The sequence below is a fragment of the Pantherophis guttatus genome, chromosome 5, assembly GCF_059756535.1.
Source record: "Pantherophis guttatus breed Tessera chromosome 5, ASM5975653v1, whole genome shotgun sequence".
NCBI lineage: Eukaryota > Metazoa > Chordata > Lepidosauria > Squamata > Colubridae > Pantherophis > Pantherophis guttatus.
Genome location: NC_142067.1, coordinates 73,768,443 through 73,796,313, shown reverse-complemented (window position 1 = coordinate 73,796,313; position 27,871 = coordinate 73,768,443).

The following is a 27,871-nucleotide window of genomic DNA, read 5'->3' as shown; positions in this document are numbered from 1 at the left end:
TTTTTATTACAAAATCAGATTGTTTACACTATCTAACAAAGTCAATTTAATTTTATAGATTATAATTTTACATAGATTTCTGTTGGCTCATCAGCCAACATATAACAGCATTTATTTGATATTACTAAGAAAGAAACTGGCTGCAGGGGAGTTTAACAAATAGGATAAAGGACAAACACTAAGAAAATATCAGTCAAATGATCAGTGGGTGGTTAGAATTCTGAGATGAAACTTATGCTCTTCAGTTATTTTCATAAGGAAAACTGACATCTTTTTCAAGTACTAAGGGCAGGGAGAACAATATAAATAGAAAAGTGGATGACCATTCAACCTTTTAATGTGATTCCCTGACCTTCATTATATATTGTTTAAAAGAATTTAAGTGAAGGTCTTGTATTCATAAATTAGAAAAAAATTGTATTGAGTGCTTTGACATGGAAGCTGCTGTCTGTTTTCAGCCTTAGCCATTCTACAGAGGATGGCCAGTAAGACAAGGAGTTACTTTTATTGCCTAAGAAATGAATAGTCCACCTCCTTATCTCTCATACAGTAAGGTAAAAACATTTGAGTTAAACAAACAAGTTTCACCATGCTTCTGATACAGCATTCCCTGATACTGCACTCTCTATCTGAAAAAGGAAACCCTTTGAAATTTGTAACTGAATATTATGCATAGTTTATGAAAGTTACTAATAGGATAGAAAATGGAAAGATAATGTTAAATGCTCTTATATTCCACCATTGACTTTCTTTTGAAAAACATTCATTCATTAGATTCCTGCACCCATTTTCAGGTCATAGAATTTGAGTCCATTTTCTTATCTTTAGTAAATACTGTCAGGACGGCCTCCTTTCATTATCCAAGAAAGAAAAACCCCGACTCCATTTTCATAGAGAAAGGTAACTTTTACTGGATAACTGAATGCAGTCAAAATAAAGCAAGGTCTGAAACAAAGGCGCGAAAATCACATATAGAAAGCATCCCCCCCCCAACTGTCCAGCATAAATCATCCAAACCACAGGTTCTCCAGAGGTCATATGCCAGCAAATGTCTGGCAGTGTCATCCTCTTACTATGCCATGACTGTTGACCTTGAGAAGTTATCAGCTTCAAAGAAAACGCTTCAGCAAAGAATTACTTTCGTTTTCCTCCAGCTCGCTTCCCCCCCTCAAGAATCCCAAGAGCTCCCCCTCCCCCTGTTTCATGGCAGCCGAGCAAGCAAGCAATGAAAGAGTGGAGGTTGACATTCGGCCCCCCTGCAGAAGAGACATTATTCCTACAAGAAAAAAAAATGACATAAAAACAGATGATCACACAAATAGAGCAAGAGATAAAACAGATTAAGGTTTATCAGGATATTTGGACTGAAACAATTGCACTTTCTTTGGAGCACAAACATCTCACTTATTCACCCATTCAGCCTTAGATAAAGGGAAATGTTTCCAGGCCACCAAATACTGCAACTTACCACGATGCTTTCTGGAGTCTAAGATCTCTTTGACCTCAAAATGCTGTTCCCCTTCAATCAGTATGGGGACAGGAGGAGGTTCTTGGTCTGGACGCAAAGGGGACGAATGCTCCGGTTTTAACAAACTTACATGAAACACTGGATGAATTCATCTCAAATTTTTTGGTAACTCCAATTGTACTGTGACTGGGTTAATAATCTGAACTACCGGAAAAGAACCCACATACTTTGGTCCAAGCTTCTTAGACTTTTGGGTAGTTTGCAGGCATTTGGTGGAAAGGTAAACCAACTTTGTAAGTCCATGGTAGAACCCTCTTCTTATCGGCTTGGGCTTGGGCTTTATGAGCTGATGTACTTCGTCTAGTGCAGTGGTTCTCAACCTTCCTAATGCCGCGACTCTTTAATACAGTTCCTCATGTTGTGGTGACCCCCAACCAGGGGTGGGTTCTAATTTTTTTTTACTACCAGTTCTGTGGGCGTGGCTTATTTTGTGGGCGTGGCTTGGAGGTCATGTGACTGGGTGGGCGTGGCTAGCTGGTCATGTGACCAGATGGCCATGGCTATGTGTATAGGGACTACTCAGAGGGCTGAAAAAAGTCATTTCTGACAGGTCCTTGCACTTTTGACTGGTCCTCACACTTATGACCATCCTCATATTTATGCCTGTGCAGCATTCTTAACAACCATGTCACTCATTTCACAACTGCTTCTCTTCAACATGGTATAAGATAGGGCAAAAAACGTAAAATGTGATGACAGTCGTAAATTCGAGGACTGGTCAAAAGTGCGAGGACCAGTCAAAAATAACTTTTTCAGCCCTCTGAGTAGTCCCTGTGCACAAAAGGACTACCCAGAGGGCTGAAAAAAGTGATTTCTGACAGGTCCTCGCACTTTTGACCGGTCTTCGCAGTTATGACTGGTCATCATTTATGCCCATTGTACCATTCTTAACAACTGTGTCACTCATTTCACAACTGCTTCTCTTCACCATGGTGACAAGATAGGGCAAAAACATAAATTGTGAGGACAGTCGTAAGTTTGAGGACTGGTCAAAAGTGCGAGGACCAGTCAAAAATAACTTTTTCAGCCCTCTGAGTAGTCCATATGCATAAAAGGATACAGCAATAGAGAGGGATGAGGGAAGGGAAGGGAAATTAGAGGAGGAGTGAAGGTAAAAGAGGGAGGAAGAGAGGAGAAGGAGAAAGAAAGAGGAAGTAGGGAGAAGAAGAAGAGGGGGGGAAGAGAAAGTAAGTAAGAAAGAAAAGACAGAGGTGGTAGGTTTGAGGAGAAAGATTGTTGTACAATAAAAAAGATGAAAGGGAAGAAAGCCAACCCCAAACAAATATTAAGATATTAAGATAAAGAATGAATTGTTAAACTTTAAAGAATAAAAGAGAACAAATAGGAATAAATAGCAATAATTAGAAACACACATACAAACATACAACATATTTTCTTTGAACAGAGTATTTGGCTGGTTCACAAATTTAAACAGTTGTAGGAGGTTAGCACCCACCCCTTTCCTAGAAGAATGAAATATTTTGGGAAATATTAAAAAGGCAGAATATTATATTTCCCTGGATGAGAAATGGAGAAGCATATTTTACAGACAAACCAGCTCCCACCTTCCTGCCCCCCACCCTTTGTTAATGGGCCAGAGGCAGAAAGTCAATCCTTTGTCAAAGGACATTTGCAACACAATAGCAACAGAAACTAACACAATGGGCCCCATCAAGCCATGTGATCCTGTCCACCATTAAACCATCTTTCCAAGCAGTCTCCATGTTTCCAGTGTCTTTTTCCCCACTTGGAGCAGAACCCAGAAGGATATTTCTTCCAACACAGTATTTAGTCATTTCAATTAAATTTACAATTTCTATATTTCCTTTTTAACATATTTATTCCTCATCTATTTTTTTAAAAAACCAATATTACCCTTCATCCTCATCTCTAATCTTAATTAAATTCAATTTTTCCCTTCTATTCTATATTATACCCCTTCCCATTGTCATCTATTTTTATATCCATCCTCACATTGGTTAATTATGTAATACAGTTGTTTAATACAAATTCAACATTTTAATATAAATAAATTAGTTATATAACTATCTTTTTTGTATATTAATCAATATGAACATGAATATTCCAATTATTTCCATGCAATCCAATTTTTTACAAATCAATTAATTATATTTACCAATACTAATAAACCAAATAATTTCCCCATATATTCCTCCAAACCACAACCATTTCTGCTTTCAACACAATATACAATTAATAGTATCTCAATTATTACAATTCCCTAAATAGAGCTTTTTTTCTTTTGTGTTTTAAAATCTTGCCCTAAAATCTTGCCCTAAATTTCCCATTGTTTGCAGTTTTGTACCTACCTTTTTTGGTGAAGAAAAAGAAAAAGAAATCTCTCTCTGCCTCATTTTGTCACATTGCAGAAAAGACCCTTCTTTAGTTTCAATTTCGCTTTTCAGCATAGGTAGGGGAAAAAAAATTTGCTCCAGGAATTTACCTCTTTGCAGCTAGCTCTTTGAAGCCCCGCGGCAAGAATTTAAAGTTTTTTTTCCCTCTAGCCACCAGCTGGGACTCCGGAGGCAGCAATAGATTGGGAGTGGGCGGGGTAAGCGACTGGGCGATCCAACAGAGGCAGAGGGTGAGGGTGAGTGAAGGCGTGGGGGGGGTGAGAGAGGGCTTTGGCGACCCCTGTGAAATGGCCGTTCGACCCCCAAAGGGGTTGCGACCCCCAGGTTGAGAACCGCTGGTCTAGTGCCTTGTGAGTTACTGACCAAGTGCCCCATAACTGTTCGATCCAATCAACCAAGGAAGGTATTTGTGGATTCTCCTGAGGCAACTCTGGAATGGGCACAAAATCTTGGCCAGAGGCCACTTTGAAAGGGGTAAACCCTGTGCTGCTATGTATGGAGTTATTATAGGCCACTTCTGCAAACGGCAGTAAATCTGCCCAGTTATATTGCTGATAATTTATGTAACATCGCAGATATTGTTCTAATATGGAATTGGTTCTTTCACAAGCCCCATTTGTCTGGGGGCGGTGGGCAGAGCTTAACCCTTGTGTGGAGCCTATCAACCCTAGGAACTCTTTCCAAAAATGGGAGGTAAATTGATCTCCTCTATCCGAAATTATACATTCTGGAGCACCATATAACCTGTATACATGTTGGACAAACATTTTTGCAAGTGTTTTTATGGAAGGGATCTTGGTACATGGGATGAAATGCACTTGTTTGGAAAACAAATCAGTAACCACCCAAATAACTGTGTTCCCCCCACTTTCGCGCAATTCTACAATAAAATCCATGGAGATTTCCTTCCATGGGGCACCCAGTCTGGCAACACTTTGAAGTAGTCCAGGTGGCTTTCCAGGAGGCCTCTGGGACAACTGGCCACATAGGACATGGGACAACTGGCCACATAGGTCTCTATGTCCTTCTTGAGTGCGGCCACCGTAATTACCGCTTAACTAGATGTAACATTTTCATAAACCCAAAATGCCCAGCAACTTTGGCATCATGGGTGTGCTATAAAACTGTCACTCTCAGACTGGTGGGAACTCAGCTTGGCTCCCACCCAAGCAAGTTCTTCCTGAAGTGTACACTCATTTGAATGGGCCAGAAACCACTTGTCAGTCTTTAGAGCTTCTTGTAGCTGCTTAGTCAAGTCATCTGACAAAGTTGGATCTGCTTTCGCCTGGGCTCTAGTAACTACTGGTGCCGCCAGTTGTATTGAGGGAATAACTGGATGAATCATCTCCTGCTTAACACTATTGTATTGCGGCAGTCTAGAAAGGGCATCCGCCATGAAGTTCTTCCTACCAGGAAGGTAGCGCAGGGAGAAATTAAATCGTTTGAAGTGTTGAGCCCAGCGGACATGTTTAGGGGACAGTTTACATGGTGTCTTCAAAGCTTCTAAGTTTTTGTGGTCAGTCCTGTCACGAGTGTTTTCAGGATTGCTGTGGCTACTTGATCAGCCACAAACAGTATGGTTTCAATTAAGCCATCTCCTGTTTGCAATTACCTGCAAGCCTTCCCCGCCCTAGTTAATTGCAGGTTAACTCCCCATATAAGCAAGGACTTTTTGCTTGCTACTTGGGCCTACTAGGGCTGTTTAGGCCTAGATGCAGAAGCTCTTGCTGGAAGCTGGATGCAGAGCTCAATGCAACGTCACAGAAGGGAGAACACAGATAAGGACTCCAGACGCTGTTGCTGAGTTACTCCTACGGATGCTTGCCTTTTGCTGTTTTGAAGCACGCAAGCTATCATCAGGACTGCTGAAGCTGGACATTCTTCCTCCCACAAGCTTCAAGCTACGTTTGCTGTTTGAAATTGTTTTTTCTTCAGATGATTTTTTTAGCTGTGAAGTTTATGCTGCTGCCCTTCTACTACCTCGATGATGTATCGACACTGAAGCTGCTTATTGTTATGTTAGCTTTTTTCTCTTGTGAACTGTTTCGGTATTGTGGAGAGGAATCTAGGGAGATAGCCTGGCTTCACATAACCAAGATAAGACTTTTTTACTAATGTGCTTTTTTAAAGACATAGTGCTTTTTAAATGTTTTAAAGTAAATTATATTTTTACACAAGACGACTCTGTCAGATTTATTTCAGTCCCAGTGTGTTTGCTCATGAGCTGGTTCACGGTCCGGGGTACCCCTCAACCCCACTTCCTAACAAGTCCACACCTCAAATGGGTGCTTAGCTCCTTCAAGGAATTGTCTCCACGTCAATAGTGCCCAACGAACCGCAAAAGCCTCTTTCTCCCATATGGCCTATCTCCTCTCGGTCTCTGTCAGTTTACGAGAGGTATAGACACAGGGTTGCAGCTTTCCTTCTGCATTCGCTTGTAGTAACACTGCCCTCACTGCTACGTCGCTGACGTCAGCCTGTACAACAAAAAGGGCTTCCATGTCCGGATGTTTAAGGACCGGTTCAGCAGCAAACAACTGTTTTAGTTTCTCAAACGCTGCCTGACAATCCATAGTCCATTCGAGGGGCCAGGAGGGCTTTGGTTTCAATTCTCCTTTTGTTTTCAGAAGATTTGTAATTGATAATGCGATTTTGGCAAACGAGGGGATGAACTGTCTATAGAATTAGCAAATCCTAGGAAGCTCAGTAGTTGTTTGTGGGTGCATGGTTTCCGGCGTCCCAATATAGTCAGTTGGTGCCATCTCTGACTATTGGGGGCGAGTCATTGGCCCCCGCAGAGAGGGCTCGCAACTTGGGTGTCCTCCTGGATGTACTGCTGTCCTTAGAAGAACATGTGATGGCCGTGGCCAGGGGGGCTTTCTATCAGGTTCGCCTGATTTGCCAGTTGTGTCCCTTTCTGGATCGGGACACCTTGCGCATGGTCACTCATGCCCTCGTCACTTCCCGCCTGGACTACTGTAATGCTCTCTACATGGGGCTCCCCTTGAAGAGCACCCGGAGGCTCCAACTGGTTCAGAATGCGGCTGCGCGGGTGATTATGGGAGCATCATGGCACTCCCATGTAATACCTCTCCTGCGTGAGCTGCACTGGTTTCCGGTTTTGGACCTTGCCATAAATGTAATCTCGGCAGGATAGTTGCCAATCCAAGAGCTGTTGGATATAAAAAGGTTGAGTTTATTCACTATCTTTGCAAGACAGAGGCCAGCGAAATTTGCTCTCTTGAGTTGTGTGAGGGAGGAGCTGGTTCTTATGGCAACCTCTGATGGTGGATAATGATGATATTTCATATATAGTGTATAATCATCTGGTCCCAATCTAGCATTGAAGTCTCCCCCCCCCGGCTTTTGGATGGTCCAAGTGGAGTTTACTAATATAATGTTCCAACTCCATCCATACTGCAGTGATTTCAGCTTTTCTTAACGATGGCGGAAGATAAACATTAATTATTAAGAGCAGGACTGAGTCCATCTCGAGGAGAAGGGCCATAGCCATATGTTTTAATGGGGCAATAAGAGTGGGCTCTGCTCTCAAGTTGGTAGAAATGAAAATACCCAGTCCTCCCTTCAGTCTTCCTGGGCCTCTGCCTGTCCTTGCTTCTAGCTTATGCAAGTGATAACCATTCAACAGCAGGTCATCCGTGGTCCAAGTCTCTTGAATCAAAATGATATCCTTATCTATCAGAGGATCAGAGTAATTTAGGCCTCTAAAACAGTACCACCCAGCTACATTCCATGACATTATACTTAAGGTGTTTTTCTTGCACTGGTCCTCATAATGTCAGTACCGGGTGCTTGTTGGAAGATAATTATGCTGGGTACTGTTGACACCAAGAGCTAGATATTGTTTGTTAGTTAACAATATCAACATTTAACCCAGAATTTGGCATATTTTGCAAGTCTAAGGAGACATCATCCTCAACATCAAGGGTACCCTCCGCATTTGTGTGGGCACTGAGGCATGCCTCTGCCTCTGATCTCTAGCTGGTGGCTGGATCAGAGCGTCTTCACATTTAGCAATTGTCTCAGCAAAATCCATGTCCAAAACCCATGTAGATTTATGTCCATTTTTGGAGGGATGTAGCTGAGGATTCATCTTGTGAGAAGATGTTAAGGGAACTTCTAAGTCAAATGAGGATGGAAGCTGGATTATAGTGTTTGTTAGTTTAGGGGGCACTGTGTGATGAAGCCCTTTGTCTTTCAGCTGTTTCTCAGAGTCTGGGTCAGTCAGGGCAGTTACCCCACTGTCAGCCTGTGGGACACTACCTTTTTTTTACTATTGAGGTAAAGGCAGATTGTTGGTTAAACATATTGTCACAAGGTTGAGCGATTAGTGGAGCCAAATTAAATAGAGGCTTTGCTGTAGATTGAGTTGTTGTCAGAGCCTATTTTAGATTATCCAATCTTTGAATAATATTAACTTGCTCAGGTTCGGGCAATGCACTGAATAGGTCAATCAGCATTTCTTCTGGCACACCCTCAGCAGTTTCTGCAGCTGTGGGTAACACACTTTGTATATCACTTCTTTGCCTTCTCAGGGTCAATTCAGCTGCAGCAGCCTCAGGCTTAGCAGTGTGGGGGCTGTTGCAGCCTGGATTTAAAGCAACAGTTCTGACTTCCGGTGGTAGCGTCGTGTCGTGGCGGTTCAGAGGAACAGAAGCTCCATTCCTTGTGCCCGATTTCTAGGGATCAGGAGCCTTGAGAGGCGAAGTTTTGTCCTGGAGGGACAAACAATAGAAGGAAGAAGTCTCTGAGGCAGTGAGGAAAGGTGCGGTTTCCCGCAGCGCTAGGAAGACAACCTCCAACCCAACCTGGAAGAAGCCTGTCTTAATGGCAGTCCTGGAGGCATGACACGCCGGCCAAAGAAGGGGAAGTGAGGAGAGAAGACAGTACGGCAAGCGTAACCCGAGCAGTGGATTTAGCCGAGGTTGGAAGACCGGCAAAGAAGTAACCAGAGGAGCGTTTAAAGAGACAGAGTGAGTCTCCAATAGAGAAAGACTATTTTGAACAATTGGTGGCATTCTGGCATCGGGAGCAGTATAGTGAGAGAAGAGAACAAAAACATTTAAAGGGCGAAGGGAGCAGAGTTTCACTCTGTGAGATAAACAAGGAACTGCAAATAAGGAACTGTATTTTGAACTTTGAATCTCAGAAACTTGAGCTCCAATGGAGGAATGAAAGGCTTACAGTTGAGAAGGAAAGACTATGAGAGAGTGACTGTGCAGACAGAGAGAGATTGACATCGTAAGATGGAAGTTGATGTAATAGTGAATATAACGGGAATAATAATATTCAAAATTCAAATACCCCTTTCCTTTCTTTTTCTTTGTGCTCTTATAAACTTTTTTAATTTAATATCCCCACATATCTATACGTTTAAAATATTACTTAGTATTGTTAGAGCTGGCTATAGATCATATATAGTTTTTAGAAATATATAAATATTTAACCACGCTGATAAAAATATATTTATTTAAGAAATTTAGGAAATAGTCAATATAGAGTAGTGGTGATAGTATAGAAAAATATAATAATATTTCTTGTACCCAATATGAACTGTATTTATGGTAATTATTAATTTTATTAACTTTATCAACTGTACTTGTGAATAATTTGATCCTTGCAATTAGACTGGAGTATTTATCATATTTATTCTATATATTGCATTTATTGTACTTAATACCCAATAGTTAATATTTATTATTCATTCATTCATTATTATTATTCATATTATCTTTACTAATTTTATTATCAACTAACATACTTATTGATACATAATAGTAAAATTGATATTGATTTAAAGAGATAGAATTACATTGAGTAGACAGGACTTAGCTTAATTTACAGAAAAGTGTAATATATATAAATACAAACTAGATCAATAAAATTGGATGGTAATTTGGGAGAATATATATAAAATTTTAGGTGAACAGCATAAAATTTTTAGAGAAATGACCACCATTACAACCCTGAAAACAGGAAAGAAGGCTACACCATTAGTCCCAACACCAACTGCATCTCCATTGAACCAAAGACTAACGGAAGGAATGTTAACTACAGGAAAATCAAACGACTCTCCAAATATGCAGGCGATGCAAGCTGTCCTGATATCATTACAAGAAACAATGGGAAAACTACAGGAAAATATGACAAAAAGTCATGGAGAAATTAGATCAGACATAAAATCAGACATGGGAGAGATGAAGACAGAGTTACACAAGTTGGATGAAAAAATGGGCACCATTCAAGAAGCAATACAGAAGAATGAAGAGAGAATAAAAACTATTGAAAATAGAACAGAACAAACTGAGAAAAATTTAGAATTGGTAGATCGAAAGATGGCTGGGATAAATAAGGAACTAGGAGATTCCTTATTACAATTGGAGATGAACCGGGCTTCCTTTTTTCTGAGGTTCCAAAACATCATGGAGACAAAAGATGAAGACCTAGGGATACCGATGGCAGGCTTAATTGCAGATGCACTGCAAAGGGACAAGCAAGAGTTTATAAATGAATTGGATGATGTCTACACAAGTTATGTGAGATGCCATAAACTCTCCAGGGAAGTTCACATAAGATTCACTCGTAAGAAAGTGAGAGATATGATATATAAGATCACAAGAGAGGAACTGTGGAAATTGGGATCGTAGAAACACCCAGGAGCATAGAAGAGTCCAAAGGCAGATGCATGAATAAATGTGATAAATGTATTTATTCATATAACAAAACATATTAACTATATACAAAGGCTGTCTTAATATCCATTAGGATAGGGGGCACACAGCGTGTGTGACTACCCCTATCAAAGATCATGTCTCATGGAGAACAAACGTAAAAGAGAGCATGGTGGAAAGGTTAGAGGGGGTTTTATACTCAGTGTAAGCCCCTCCTCTCCACATAGGGGTGGGGGCACTTTCTGCCTCCACTAGTGTCTGTATGATACATGTGCCAATGGCTTGCAAATACTTGACAGGAACCGATGATGTACAGAGGAAAAGAAATTATTACGCTGAAACAAATCCCTAGGAAGGTCTGTGAACTACGGAAAGATTATCGCCTCTTAGCGACCCAATTAAATAAAAGGGATATACGGTTTCGATGGATTACTCTGGAGGGGATGTTAGTCTCCCGGAATGAAAAAAAATATTAAAGTGGATAGTATGGAGAAAGCTCAAGAACTGTATGACCAGCTAGCTGGCTCAGAGGAAGATTATAGTAGCAGGGAGGAATTAGAATCAGCTAGCCAAGATGAACAAAGACAGGAGACACAAAAGAAAGACCAAGAGGATAAAAGAAAAGAGGAGAAACATCATCAAGGAGAAGAGGGAGTAAGAACAAGAATCCAAAGAAGGCAACGAGAGACACAAAATAAATAATGGAAGGGGAACTGAAATTAATATCATTAAATGTTCGGGAAGATCTGGACTCCGAATGGATAGTCTCAGGGGGAGGGACTGGGGCAGGTCTTGAGAATGTTATCTGGGATGAATTTGATCCTGTGACCCCTGAGGACATGGACAGGATTCTGGGTAGACTGAACGCGACCACTTGTTTATTGGACCCGTGTCCCTCCTGGTTAGTGCTGGCTTCTCGGGAGGTGACACGAGGCTGGTTCCAGGGGATTATAAATGCTTCGCTGGGTGAGGGTGTCTTTCCTGCCGCCTTGAAAGAGGCGGTGGTGAGGCCTCTCCTCAAGAGGCCTTCCCTGGACCCGGCAATCTTGGTAAATTATTGTCCGGTCTCCAATCTTCGTTTTGTGGCGAAGGTTGTTGAGAGTGTGGTTGCGCAACAGCTCCCCCAGCACCTGGATGAAACGACGTATCTGGATCCGTTCCAGTTGGGCTTCAGGCCCGGGTACAGCACGGAAACGGCATTGGTCGCATTGGTTGATGATCTCTGGAGGGCTCGGGACAGGGGGTGCTCCTCTGTCCTGGTCCTGTTAGATCTCTCAGCGGCTTTTGATACCATCGACCATGGTATCATGCTGCACCGGTTGGAAGAGTTAGGGGTGGGAGGCACTGTGTTGCGGTGGTTCTCCTCCTTTCTCTCTGACCGGTCGCAGTCTGTGTTGACAGGGGGACAGAGGTCGACCCCGAGGCCCCTCATATGTGGGGTGCCACAAGGGTCGGTCCTCTCACCTCTCCTGTTCAACATTTATGTGAAGCCGCTGGGCGAGATCATCCGTGGTTTCGGGGTGGAGTACCATCAGTACGCTGACGACACCCAGCTGTACATCTCCACCCCGGATCACCCCAACGATGCCCTTGAAGTGATGTCCCGGTGCCTGGAGGCCGTACGGATCTGGATGGGGAGGAACAGGCTCAGGCTCAACCCATCCAAGACTGAGTGGCTGTGGTTTCCGACGTCCCGATATAGTCAGTTGACGCCATCACTGACTATTGGGGGCGAATCATTGGCCCCCATGGAGAGGGCTCGCAACTTGGGCGGCCTCCTGGATTCACGGCTGTCTTTAGAAGAGCACTTGACGGCCGTGACCGGGAGGATTTTTTATCTGGTCCGCCTGATTCGCCAGTTGCGTCCCTTTCTGGATCGGGATTCGTTACGCACGGTCACTCATGCCCTCGTCACCTCCCGCCTGGACTATTGTAATGCTCTCTACATGGGGCTCCCCTTGAGGAGCACCCGGAGGCTCCAACTGGCGCAGAGTGCGGCCGCGCGGGTGGTAATGGGAGCGACATGGCGCTCCCATGTAACACCTCTCCTGCGCGAGCTGCACTGGCTCCCGGTGGTCTTCCGGGTGCGCTTCAAGGTTTTGGTTACCACTTTTAAAGCGCTCCATGGCTTAGGGCCTGGTTATTTACGGGACCGCCTACTACCACCAATAGCCTCCCACCGGCCAGTACGCTCTCATAGAGAGGGACTCCTCCGGGTGCCGTCAGTCAAACAGTGTCGACTGGCGGCCCCTAGGGGGAGAGCCTTCTCTGTGGGGGCACCTACCATCTGGAATGAGCTCCCGCTGGAGATACGGAGGATCCCGGATCTGCGCTCCTTCAGCCGTGCTGTGAAGACCTTTTTATTCCATCAAGCGGGCTTGGCCTGATCTCTTCCCTTTTTAAATATGTAAATTTTAATCTGTTTTTAAATTATTGGGATATTTTAATTTGTCTGGGCCAAATAATTTAATTTGATTTTATCGGGTTTTTAAATTTTGTGTATTTATGTATTTTATTGTTGGCTGTTCACCGCCCTGAGTCCTTCGGGAGTAGGGCGGTATACAAATCAAATAAACTAAACTAAACTAAACTAAATGTGAATGGTTTAAATTCACCGTCTAAAAGAAGACTTATATTTTCCAAATTAGTAGTATAGTATAGTATAGTTTATTGAATAGCCCGAAGGCCTTTTCAAACAAAACAGAAGAGAAAAAGGGAAAAAGATAAAACAGTTACAAAAATAGCAATCTAAAAATATATGATAGATGACATTAAAATTTTACCATATCAAATTTCAATAGCTAAGTTGCCAAGACTAGAAGACTAGATAACCCAAATAGGATAGCTCCTCTCTAACTGAGCTCATCTTTCTTACAATCGATAAAATTTTCCTTGATATAACTGGCTCGTATTGCCGTCAACCTTTTAAGGTATCGAGTGATCGCTCTTACCAGGGGAGGAGAGTCAGCCCTCAACAGAAATGCTAATTTTTGGCTTATATTCCAGTGGGGAAATTTATTTATAATTGGGGACAGATATTGATTTCTAACTTCCTGATAGAGACTACATTCGAATATTATATGCACCGTGTCCTCCACGACGTTTACCCCACATATGCATATTCTTTTGTCATATGGGATTTTCCGATAACGGCCGAATCTAACGTTGGTATCTAGAAGTTCGAATCTAAACTTAACAAATAACTGTCTCTCCACTGATGGCATTTCTAAATATAAATACTTTTCCAGGGTGAAAGTTGTTTTAACTGCTGTCAGCAGTTTAAGGGAATGATTAGTTGAAAGGATTGCCATATCCATTTGCCCATGTATATCTTTAATCCGTTGTTTAACTTGGTTCAGTGTGTCACACAACGGGAACCCTACGCCATATCGGTTCAATATTTCTGACAGCCGGGTTAGCCAGGAATACCTTTGAGGATTTGAAATCTGCTGTTCCTCTAGACATATTTTAGGGAGTCTGCTGGCATCCATCTGGGTCATTTTTAGCCAGTAGGCTACCGCCCTAGTGATTGTATAGGTGTATAGTGAGAAATGTCCCAATTCAGCTCTGACGGCTGCAGCTGAAGTGGAATTGTTTACCCCAAGCATCCTCCTTAACAGATTATTTTGAGTTCTCTCTAATATGGGGGCCTCTGTAAGACCCCAAATTTCAGCACCATAGAGCATGATCGGAACAAGTTTAGCCTGAAAGACTTTACGAAGAGGTAAAATGGAGGTTGGTTGGATTCGTTTACTTAATTTAGATACAAGGCTTGCTCCTGCTCTAACCTTTTGAGAAAGGTATTGATGGTGCGGAGTCCAACCTCCTGCACTGGAAAAAACAATTCCAAGATAAGTATATTGGGTAACTTGTTCAATTTTTGTGTCATTAATCTGCCAATTGTGCTTTTTATTTTTGTTGCCAAAGACTAAAACTTTTGATTTAGCTACATTTATAGTCAAGTGGTTTGCAGTACAGTAACATGTGAGCTTGTCAAGAAGTCTCCTCATTCCTATTTGGGTTCTAGAAAACAACACTAAGTCATCGGCATACATTAATACGTTAATAAATCTAGAGCCTATTTGGGGGCTGTGCGTCATAAGATCATCCAGCTGCGCTGGGATATCATTTATATAAAGGTTAAAAAGAGTAGGGCCCAGCAGGCAGCCCTGCCTCACTCCTCTAGTTGTCGGTATGCTGTTTGTTGAAGCCCCATTTGCTGCATATCTGACTCTAATTGCCGTATTAGTATAGAGAATCCTGATCAACAAAATAAGTCTGGGGTCCATCCCCATAACTTGTAGTTTCCTCCACAAATGGTTCCTATCTATAGAATCAAAAGCAGCAGTAAGATCAATAAAGGCGGTATACAGCTTTTTCCCCTGGGTCTTGTATTTATTAATTAAGTGGGAAAGGACAAAACAATTGTCTATGGTAGACCTACCTGATCTAAAACCTGCCTGCTCATTTGCCAGAATTTCCTTATCCAGAATTTCCTTATCCAATTCCTTATTCACCAGTCCTCTATTTTATTTAGGAGATGTTTCGTATACATTTTTGAAATTATATTAAGAAGACTGATGGGTCGGTAGTTGGATGGGGCAGCTCTGTCACCTTTCTTAAAAATTGGAAAAACTATAGCTAACCTCCACCCTTCAGGGATTATCCCTACTTTATCGATATAAGTAAACAGTGCTACCAGCATCGGTACCCAAAAGTCAATGTTGGACCTAAAGAGTTCAGGAGGCAACAAGTCCTCTCCAGGGACCTTCCCGGCCTTTAAGGATTGAATTATATGCTTAACTTTGGTAGGGGTAACTGGTGTCCATTCTGGACATTTCCTTAATTCTTGCTGGAGGATATCCAATTGCAAGACATTTGTTGTATTGTTACCATCAAATAAAGCAAGATAGTGCTTCTCCCATTTTACTGCTGATATATCAGTGTCCATAAATGGGGAACGTTGTTTTAATATACCGGCTATCTTATGCCAAAAGATCGTAGGGAATTGGGATTTTGCTACCATTTTTACCTCTTTCCACATCCTGGTGTTATAGCTACTTTTCTTGTTTTTCAGGAGGGATTTGTATGCTCTCCTGAGTTGAACCATATTTGAATAATCACCATCCTGTCTGGATCGGTTAACTTTCTTAACTGCGGCTCTTAGATTTGACCTCAAGTTATGACAATCATCATCAAACCACTTTCTAGAGATCCCATCTACTTTTCTATCGTTCTGGATCATTAAGTTCCTAAGAGTAGAAGTTAGCTCTGTATAAGCTGGCATTGGGGTGTTGTCTCCGGGCTTAGATTGGGAGATTTCCCTTGCTAGGTGTCTGGCTTCGTCTGAGCCCAAATAAGTGGTAACAGATTTGACATCAAGTCTGTGCCAATATAACCTTTTATAGTTATAAACCCGGGCGTTTGCTAAGGTGTCAATTTCCTCTCTTGAATGAGGCCTAACTTCTGAAGAGAGTGAAACCAGAGCCGTGATGGGAAAGTGGTCACTTTCCTCTCTAAATATAGCTCTTACTTCTGAAAAATGGTGTACTAAACTAGAGGAAGTGCAGATATAATCAATAGAGGTTGAGGTTTTGTTGGATGAGAAAGTATAGGGATATATATACCCATCACTCGAGCCGCTTAGTACTTGCATATCATTCATAAACAGGAGGGAAATTAACCTCTGGGCATATTTATTGGTCCTCTTGTCCATTGAGGACCAAGTGAACTCATTATAAAAGTATCCAGTTGGTACCAGGCCTCGGTTAGCATAGCTCTTCATTGAGGGACCTAGTCTTGCATTAGTATCTCCAGCTAATATAATTTTTGCTTGGGGAAAGCGTTCCTTTAAGGTAGCTAATACTGAGTCTAATTCATCCCACAAATCCCTTCCTAGAAGGTGGAATGAAAAAGGAGCAATATATACATTGATTAAGATTAAGTCCATCCCCCTGTACGTACATCTAATAGGCAGAATATATTGGAATTGAGGATCTAAAGAAATTTCTTCACCCTTCCATCCCGTATCCCTTTTGACCAACGTGGTTAAGCCCCCAATTGCCCTCCCTCTTAAATTGACTTTGCCTGCTAGTTTATGCCATGAGGCAAAACCCGGTAAGCTGATCTGTGGATCATTAGTAGTCAGCCAGGTTTCTTGAAGGAGGATAAGATGATGTGTTGAAATCAATTTTATAAAATCCATCCGGTTTGCAATGCCTTTCCAGCCCGCTATATTCCAGGACAGGAGGGAAAGGCTGGGGATATAAGGTACCCTAGTTGTTGGCCATTTGTTGTCTAGTCAATCACCCCGAGGCACTACTCCTTGTGTCTCTTCCTCCCCCCTTCTGGTGGAGGGGTCCGGAATTACTACCACCACCTTCTCTGGAGTGCCAAAGGAATCAAAAGTGGCCTCTGTTTGTTGCGGAAGTGCCTCCTCCGTTCTTAAAGAAGATGAGACAGGTGAGGGCAGTTGCACTGTTGGGGGAGGGTAAACTTCTGCCGCTACGTTCATAGTCTTTGTTTCTTTGAAAAAACTTTTGCCTTCCCTTCTATCCCGCTGGAAGGACTTTACAACTTTAGGCCTTGTCTGCACATGCTTTCCCCGTTCTTCCGACTTGGATGGCCTTCTTGTTGAACTGCAGGCTTCTGCTAGCGAAGATCTTAATAAGTCAAATTCAATTAACATTGACCTTTGCTCCTTTGGAGACAAGGAGACAAATTCGCTGATTATAACATCCTCTGGCTTGTCGGTGCTTGCCTTCATATATGGGACCTCCCTGATCTGGCCTGCCTCCATAGTTTCTCTGGATTCTGGAGGAAAGACCCTGGAGGTAGCAGAGTGGTTCCTAGGTACCATTTTTGATCTTTGGTTAAATCCTTGTAAAAGCGGTTTAATAGGCCCACTCGAGAAGACTCTTGTAGGAATGACTTCAAATCTGAGCAGGGATCCTTTTCTTTTCATTACAGCATTCGGTATAGTATTGCTGTCAAAATGCAGTATTAGTTGGACACAATTGCTATGCTGGGGAAGTTTTTCATATCTGAGTAGATCTATTAATAAAGGATCAGATTTCAATAGCTGTGCAAGTGAGAGGATTATCCTTTCCTTTGAAGTTCATCGTCCTCTATTGCATGGGATTTTCCTTATCCTTAAAGCGATTTGTTTCTTTAACAACCTTCTTCCTTGATGAGGGTTAGCATCAGTACTTGCAATGCTTTGTTGTTTGGGTTGAGGTCTTACACCCTCCCATTCTCTCCGCGCGTCAGGACGGTGTGCAATCTCACCCTCCTTAGCTGCAGAGTGAGGGCCATTTAAGAATTGGAAGATCCTCTCGATGTCTCTTTTGATCGATGTCAGTAAGTCATATATTGAATCTACTGTGTGCGCAGTTAACATACTCTGAGTACAGACCATCTCTCTGAGGTCTGAATATGTCAGAACTTCTTTTAGGCAGCTAGAAGTAGGTGAGGGGATAGAGCTTGAAAAATTACCCATTCTAGCAGGCAAGTTTGAATCTGAAATCCGGGAAGAAAACTCCCCTTCTGTATCTCCCTCTACCAGTGATATAGTTGACAGAGACAAAGTTCAAAGTTCAGATTGGAGTTCTGGATTACACCTCTCCATAAAGTCATCCAATTTAAGCTGTTTAAGAGGCTTGGAGTAATTAAGTTCCGTCATAGATTCTGGGGAGAGAGAACAAGCTCTCTGCCTCTTACTTTTCTTTCCCATTTTGGTAGGCAGTTGATCCAGCTTCTCCCGGCGGAATTAAATATCGCAATAATTTATCCTCCCTCAGCCATCGTAGTTAAGGTAGGCCTTAATGATGGTCTCAGCCGAGGCACCACAGAGATAAAAACCAATCTCCTTTCCAAACAACGGCTTGTCTTTTACTCCTACTTCTTTGCTATCATCTATTTTCAGAATTGTTTAAATTGCTTAAATTATTTCACAGGGAAATATGTGGGGGAAGCAGACTAAAAGCTGATAGGGTTTCATTAAAGGCAGTCCTACCGGGAGCATCTGCAGCCAGTTCCTTACTGTACTCGTTCCAAAAACAAACAGCTCAAAATCCCCTCCGAAGTTAGGGGCCTCCAGTGAGGTTTGTCAACAAGTCCGATAATCCGAATTTCAGGCCTTGCGAGGAGGAGTCACGGGAGTAGCCTAGGCCAGGAATGCAGGTTGTAGTGTTGTTAAAATATGTCTAAAACAAACAGTAGCCACACTATATGTGCTTTGTTAGAGTCCGGTATAGATTAAAAATAGATTAAAAATGAGTTAAAAATATAAAAATATTTTAAAACGTTAAAAAAGAAAAACCTAATTTGCTTTTGGAAGAGCTCCTTACAGCCGTTCTCCCTCCAACTAGCAGCTTCCTTATCACTTTTAAAGCCCCAAATTAGTAAAACAACAAGTAGATTGTCCCGTCAGTTATCCAAACTGTTCCTGAAACACATTTACCGCCTACATGGAGTCCCCAGGAGAATCATCTCCGACAGAGGGGTCCAGTTCACAGCAAAGTTCTGGAGGGAGTTTCTACGATCCATAGGTTCATCCCAAGGGCTCAGCTCAGCATTTCACCTGAGCACCAATGGGGGGGCAGAAAGACTGAACGCTATGATAGAACAGTATTTAAGATGCTACGTCGACTACCAGCAGTCCAATTGGGCAGACCTCCTATCTTTTGCGGAGGTTGCATATAATAATGCTGTCCACAGCAGCACAGGGCTAACCCCGTTCAAAATAGTGAGTGGCATGGATTTTGTTCCCATGCCAGAATACCCGAGGGAGCCCCCTTCCTCAGTCAGTTTGACCGACTGGATGGCAATGTTGAGACAAACTTGGGAGAATGTAAAGAGGGCGCTGGCAATCTTATAAGGAACAAGCAGACAAGCACCGAACTCCCCAAAGACCATTTCAGCTGGGAGAGAAAGTTTACCTTTCCACCAAGTACTTGAGACTTAGACTCCCGAGCAGGAAATTGGGCCCAAAATTTATAGGACCATTTCCTATAATAAAAATAATCAACCCCGTTACAGTGCAATTGCAGTTGCCATGGCTTTTGGGGAAAATTCACCCCGTTTTTCACAGTAGCCTTCTAAAACCTGTAGTGGGGTCTACTTTAAGGCCAACACCACGTGAACCCCCTGGGCCCCTGGTTGTTGGGGGCCAAACGCACTATGAAGTGCAGCGGATTCTTGATTCAAGATGGCACAGGGGGCGCCTCCAGTACTTAATTAAATGGAAGGGCTACCCGTTGTCAGAGGCTTCCTGGGTGAAGAGCGCAAACATCCAAGCTGATCGCCTTATAGCAAAATTCCAAGCAGACCACCCGGGGAAGCCGGGAGGGGGGTGCACAGCCAAGGAGGGGCTAATGAGATTTATCTTGTTGTGTTTTTTCCCTGTGGGATAGGTGATGTCGCAGAAGTGAAGGGAGAGGGGCCGGATGTCAGCGTTCCAAATTAGGCTCTCTTCCAGTTCTGACATGAATGAGATGAAGCAAAGACCAGAAGCGTTGATTTATTGCTGAGATGAACTTTTACCTAGCTTTTTGAATGTTACGGATAGTGTTTCCTAGGTGACGAGGGTGGGGGCCACATTCCTGTGAAAAGAACGTGCCGGGATGTAGAGATGGATCTGCATGATGGCCAATGGGACATTGGGGTTGGAGAGTGGAAGAGGAGGGGGTTGGAAGGAGGGGCCAGTTTGGCTGCAATTTGAATCAGGAATGTCGGATTCTGCTATTCTTAAAATAAAAGTGATTCATTAGAGACTTTGCGCTTGAGAATGAAGTTTATTTAAGATAGCCCCGAAACCTGACAGAGATATTGTGTGCCTCTAGGAGGTACACATCCAAAAACAAGATGAAAAATATTTACAATATAACAAATTGGGGAAACTTTATATAACATTGGCAGAAAAAAAAAAGAGGAGTGGCAGTATACATTAAAGAGGGGATAAGAGCTAAACAAATATATACAGACACAAGAGGTAGAATGTTGATTATTGAAATAGTAATGGGTCAAAAAAAGATTTTGTTGGTGGTGATATATGCACCTAATAAGAACCAAGTAGATTTTTATAAAAAAGTATATGATAAGATAATAGAGATAGGGAATGACAATGTTTGTTTGATTGGTGATTATAATGCAATAGTGGATATTAAAAAAGATTATGTAAATAACCAAAAAACAAAAATAAAAAGGAACATCTTACCCAAAGTATTTTTTTGAAATGGCAGAAGAATTAAATCTATTAGACATCTGGAGATTTTGTAACCCAGAAGAAACAAAATTTACCTTCTATTCCAACCCTCATAGATACTGGTCGAGAATCGATATGGCCTGGATATATGGAGATCTTGTTAAAGATGTTGAAACTGTAGAGATTATGCCAAACACCTGGGCCAATCATAATCCTCTCAAAATAATATGGAAAGGGTATAAAAGAAAGAAAGGTAGATGGATATTGAACCCACAAATTTTAAAAGTGAAAGAATATATTCAAAAGATTCTGAAAGAATTGGAATTATTTTTCAGAGACAATAAAAAACACCACACCTCATTACAAAATCTTTGGGACACTACGAAAGCTTATTTAAGGGTGATTACAATAGCATATAGTGCAAAAAGGAACAAAGATAAGCGGAGAGAACATAACATGTTGTCAGAGGAAATTAAGAAATTAGAAGATCAACTACAAACAGAAGATGTAGTTAATGAACAAATTAAAAGCAAAATGACCTAGTTAAGCATAAATTGAATATCTTGGACCAAACAGAAATGGCAAGAAACTTAAAATTTGCAAAACAAAATTATTTTGAACATGCAAATATACCAGGGAGGTGGCTGGCTTATCAATTAAAAAAGGAGAGAGAAAAAAGAATAATACACCAACTACAGGATGAAAATGGAATTGTGGAAAGTAATATGGAGAAGAAAAAAGAAATCACACAATAATTCTTTGAGAGACTCTATAGACAGGAAGAGACAGAACAGGAAAGAATAAGTGATTATTTGAAGGAAGGGACTGGGTTTTCACTGATGGAAGAAGAAAGGGAAATATTGAATAAGGAGATAACATTATTAGAAATTAAAGAAGCAATTCGAAAACAAAAAAATAATAAGACCCCAGGACCAGACGGGTTGCCAGGGGAAATTAATAAACACTTAGCAGATTCGGTAGAATTATTATAATTGGAAGTATGTAATAAAGCCCTAAGGAAAGCAAAGTCACCAGAATCATGGAAGGAGGCATATATTACTTTGATTCCTAAAGAAGGCACAGATAATAAACAAATCAAGAATTATAGACCAATCTCACTCTTAAATTTGGATTACAAAATATTTATGAACATTATGGCGGAACGGTTAAAAAAAAATACTAAATGATAAGATACACATAGATCAAAATGGATTTCTTCCTAAGAGACAAATTAGAAACAATACTAGAATAGTGATTAATATAATGGAATATTATGAGGCACATCCAGAAAGACAAGTTGCCCTTGTCTTTCTGGCTGCACAAAAAGCCTTCGATAATGTAAATTGGGAATTTATGATTTGACAAATTAAAGCCATGAAATTCGGAGATAAATTTGAAAAGATGATTGAATCGATCTATTCCAAGCAAAAGGCAAGGGTAATAATAAACGGGGAGATTACACATTCATTTAAAATAACAAAAGGAATTAGACAGGGTTGTCCTATGTCACCTCTGCTTTTTATCCTGACCCTTGAGATATTATTACAGAGAATGAGACAGAAAATGGAAATAAAAGGAACCAAAATTAAACAGGAAGAATTTAAAGTGCAGGCATTTGCAGATAATATGGTATTTGTTATAGAAGACCCATTTGAATCTGGACCAATTCTACTGCAAGAGATAGAGAAATATGGGGAGGTTGCAGGCCTTAAAATTAATAAAGGAAAAACTAAAATGCTAGTTAAAAATTTAACGGAAAAACAAAAAGGAGAACTTGAGGAAAGAATGGGACTTCAAACCGTAAAAAAAGTGAAATATTTAGGTATTTGGTTAAGAGCAAGATGTTCAGCATTAAAAAAGGATAATTATACGAAATTAATACAACAAATAGGAAAAGACTTAGAAAGATGGGGGAAATTACAGTTGTCACTATTAGGGAAAATCACAACAATTAAAATGAATATACTGTCAAAACTGCTCTATTTATTCCAAACGATTCCTATAAAATTGGATAAAAAGTTTTTTAAAGAGTTAAACAAAATGATTATGAAGTTTGTATGGGCAGGAAAAAAGGCGAGGATAAAAATAATCTCACTTCAGGATAGAAGAAGCAGAGATGGCTTTGGACTCCCTGCGTAGGAAACTTATTACAAAGCAGCGAGTTTGGTCTGGGTTAGGGAATGGATTAATTTAAAGAATAGGAGAATTTTAAAATTGGAAGGAAATGATTCTCAGATGGGGTGGCATGCCTTCATATGGAGCACCAGAAATAAGAAACATTCACATTTATATTTTTATAGACAAACAATTCGAGATTCACTGATACAGACTTGGGAGGGAATTAGGAAGAAACATTATCTCAAAATACCAGGCTGGTTATGGAGGCATTGATCTACCTCAACACATTAGATATTGGTAAAATGGTAAAATACAATGAAATTTTGGACAATGGAGGAAGATTAAAAACTAACCAAGAATTAAAGGAACAGGGAATAACCATAGATTGGTGGCCGTATCTTCAATTGCAATCTAGATACAGAAAAGATTTAGAGGAATTTGGATTTGAACCAAAATTTACACAAGTGGATAAATTATTGACAGGCCAGGAAGAGAAATTATTATCTAAAATATAGATTAATAATTATTTATTAAATTTTGACTTAGAAGAAGAAATTGTAAAGGGCCCAATGATAGCATGGGCAAAAAATATTGGGCACAATATTAAGTTAGAAGAATGGGAAAAAATATGGGAGAAAAACTATACATTAACAAAATCTGTTGCATATAAAGAGAACCAGTATAAAATGTTCTATCGGTGGCACTTAGCCCCAACAAGACTAGCAAAAATATACCCCAACTTAAAACCTAATTGCTGGAAATGCAATCAAGTACAAGACACCTACTTCCATGTATGGTGGCTTTGCCCAGAAGTTAAAAAAATCTGGATTAAAATACAAAAATGGCTAAAAGAAATTACACACTATAAAATAGAATTTAAACCTGAACTGTTTCTTCTGGGGATTATTAAAGAAAATTATCCTAAAAGGATAAAATATTTAATTATTCATATAACTACAGCAGCTAGAATCGTACTTGTGCAAGCTTGGAAAATGTCCACTATTCCAACAGACTGTGCAATAATCCGGAAAATTTTTGAATGTGCAGAAATGGACAAACTTACTTTAGAATTAAACAATAAGGAAGACTCGGAATATTACTTAACTTGGGATAATTGGTATCAATGGATAGAAATTAAAAATAAGGAATGTATAGAACAAAATAAAATATAAAATGTGATTAAATATATCGATTAAATAGGAATATGTGGGAATAGATGAAGAAAGTTAAGAATTAAGTACTGTCAGAAAGACGTTGAATTGTATAATTATTATGGATGTATTTTTGTTATAGAGGTATTTTAACTTGTATTTTTGGATTTTAAGTGTTAATAAAGGTTTTTCAAAAAAATAAATAAATAAAGCAACAGTTCCCTCTTGGTGATGCTGTTTCATATTATATACAATAATATAAAACATGATGCATGTATACAATACCCATGCAGCTCTTGCAACTTGGTAGAGAGAAGAAGTAGCAGGTACAAGGACAAGAAGTAGAAGTAGAAGTAGAAGCAAGGACTAGAGCAAGCAAGGAAAGACAAACAAACTCTTATATACACAGAACAATTAAGCTAAGCCATGCCCAGGCTCCAAGCCGTCTGACATGGCTGACAACAAATCCTGTGTCTCAGTCACCAAACAGTTCCCATTGGCTGACTTGTTATATATGTGTGTGTATGTCAATATCAATACATGAACAGTGAGGCGTCTGGGTATCATTCATTTAAATACAAGTAGTAATGATAGTATTAATATTATTTGTTATTTAGATCAAACTTATATAATTATAATGTTATACATATTTGTGATAAAATATAGGCCTTATTTAGTTGTTCAACATTTTAGTCCCACATTCCAATGACAATAACAATATCATTAAAACATACATAGTGTCACCATCTTTCAATATCTAATCTTTAAATCTAGCTATACTTTTATATTTTATAAAAATATGCATAATAATATTCCCCCTATTTCTTGTTTCTGCCTCTATTCTAGCTCCTAATAAAGCCAATCTTGTGTTACATAACATTTCTTCTATCCATCATCTCTTGCCTGTTTTAATATTTCAATTCTTATTCGTTTTTTAACTTGCCTCCCAAATTCCTCCATTGGGTCTTCATCTCTATCTACATCTTTCCTGGTTAGCGTAAGTATTTCTTCCATCTCTACTATCTTTTGCTGCCAAGCTTCCAGAGGATCTGCCCAAATCTCTATTTTCTTTTCAAAGATATCTTTCTATTTATCCAGTACCATTTTTTAGCATGTATTTTTCCTGAATTGCTTCATAAGTTTTTATTGCCTTCTCTTCCTTCTTGTTTTATTTGTTAGTTTGTCCATTCTATCTTTTCCCCTGGTCTCTCTGTTATCTCCTCTATTTCCTGGGCTTTTTGATCATTATTCATTATTCCTTGTGGAGCACTTTCTAGCTTCCTATTTATGTTATTCATTAAATACATTATCTCCCTGTGATTCCTTGTCATGATATCATAAATGCTTTGAAACATCAACACCATTTCTTTTTGAAACCCACTTATTTTCCCCTGCTGAAACATCTTGTCTTCTTTTAATAAGTCCCAGTATAGCTCAATAGTCTGTCAGTGGTCTATCACTGCCCCAGAGTCTCAATTATCTTTGATCTCAGAAAGTCAATCTGAAAACTATTTACTCAGCCCAGACATTGCTCCTCAGTAATATAGTTCTTTATGTCCCACGGTTAGTCAATTTAGCTCTTTTTAGGTAATCCAGGAAGATTTCCAAATGTCTCCTTAAATCCATTCTATACATTCAATCATAACTCCTGATGTTTAAAAGTCACTTTAATTAGATGTCTTCCGTGTTTTCACCATTAGAACTCCAGTAATCTTGGAGCAGATAAGTATAGAGCAATAGATAACACAGCAGTCCTCCAGGTGTTATTTCCACTTTCTCCTCTGTTTTATCAGTATTTTTCCCAAGGTTGTAGGAATATTCTATTCTATTTCTATTTTCTATTCTATTCTAATATTCTAGTCTATTTCATTCATGGCGCCTTCAACTTAACTTTAATGTTGCTCAAATTCTAACAGGTTCCATTTGTATTTATTCAAACAGATAATTGAAATTCTGATAGGTAATTCCAGCATTTTAAAATGCCTTATTGCCAGTAAAAATTAGAGAGACAATCTTTCTATGTTTTTAAAGTTTTGCACTCTCTTCTTAAAATCTTTTCTTTCGGGTCTGTAATTTTTCTTTCTGTAATTGTTCACCGCTTAAACAAACTTTTCAAAGAGTCTCTTTTCCAGAGTTAATTTTCTTTGGGGTAGGTTTTAGGTAAAAAATAGTCACCTCACCCAGTTCCAGTCACTGTTCATCCACACTGCTCCAGCACATTCTTTGTTTCTTTGACTGCCCCAGCCTCATGGCAGCCATAATGGCTGCCACTCCTCTTCGTTGTCAGCTGAGAGGGAATTAGCCCTGGGCCAAGTAGGAGAGCCACCACTCTCCATAACCTGCAGGGCACCCCTCCATTACCCCTACAAGATGACTTTAGCCCTTTATGAGGCCCTCTGAGGAAGGGATTCGGTATGATTTCGCGGAGCCTCGCTCTTCGCATCTGATAGCGCCGCAACATCAACTGGTAGTCCTCCATTGGCTGACTTGTTCTTTTTAAAAAAACAAACAAAAGTTTTTTATTTTTTTTTATATTCAAACAACCAAACATTACACAATCAATTATCATACATCATTTTATCCCCACCCAACCCCCCCTCCCCAATTCCCCCCCGACTTCCCAGAGCAAAAACAGGATATAACATTTAACAAACATAAGCTAAAATATGCTAGCTATTACAGAATTCAAAACTCTGTCACACTTGTTAACTCCCCTTTTAAAAAATATACTTCAACCGGACTTCCGGTTTTTGCTAGCTCCGGTGAAGACGGTGCCTTTTTAAGGACCGCCAGCCCCGCCGTTTGTAGAGCCGCTTCGATCGTGAGAAGCGGCTTGAAAACTCCAGAATCTGCAGGATTTGAAGGAGAGAGCAAGCAAGGCACAGGTTGAGCCCCTGTGAGCCCCCAGAAGTTTGCTATTGGGGGGGAAACAGGCGCGGCTCCCTTTCAACTTGCGAAGACTCCGAGCAGCGTGGGACGACTCTGCTTCCTGCAGAGCAAGCCGGCAGCAGCAAACACGAAAATTGAATGAAACTAACTTTACCAACTAAAAGAAAACCTGAATCCTTAAACCAAGGAACTGCAAGTATTCTTTCTCTTTGTGATTTCCCGATTTTACTAAAAATAACACGAGCGGAAGCGGCTTGAAAAGATGGCGCCGCTCCAGCGTTAACAAGTTAACAAGCTGAAAGGGAGAGTGATTTCCTAAAGCTATTCCAACAAGTTACATTGTTGCGCTGTTTGTAGCAAGCACAGGAGAAGAGGGGGGGAAAAATCCCTTTTTAAACAAGTTGATCTTACAGTCTAATTCTACTTCTAATTTGCTTAAAAACTGGGGGATTTTTTTTAGAGGACTTTGTGGTGTTGGAAAAGGAAAAAGGATTTCTCCTTTTAGAAAATCTAACCTACGTGGCAAAATGGCTTCTAAAAAACAGGAAAGCAAGGCAGCAGGGGGGGGGATCCCCCACACATAAGCCTGAAGAGCAGTTTGACTTTGAAAATTTAAAAAAATTTATTACTCAGGCTTTGGATGACAATTTCCAAAAATCTCAACAGGAAATGGATGATAAATTTCAAAAATCTCAACAGAAAATCGATGATAAATTTCAAAAATCTCAACAAGAAATTAAGCAGGAAATTAGTGAAGTGAAAAACTTGGTGAAAGAGAATTATGACAAGGTGACTGATAAATTATCAAATGTGGTTTCTGGCCTGTCAGAAATTATTATTAAAGTGGACTCTAAATTGGAAGATTTTAAATCAGAAGTTAATGTCAAAATAAAGGATACTGATTTTAAAATTGC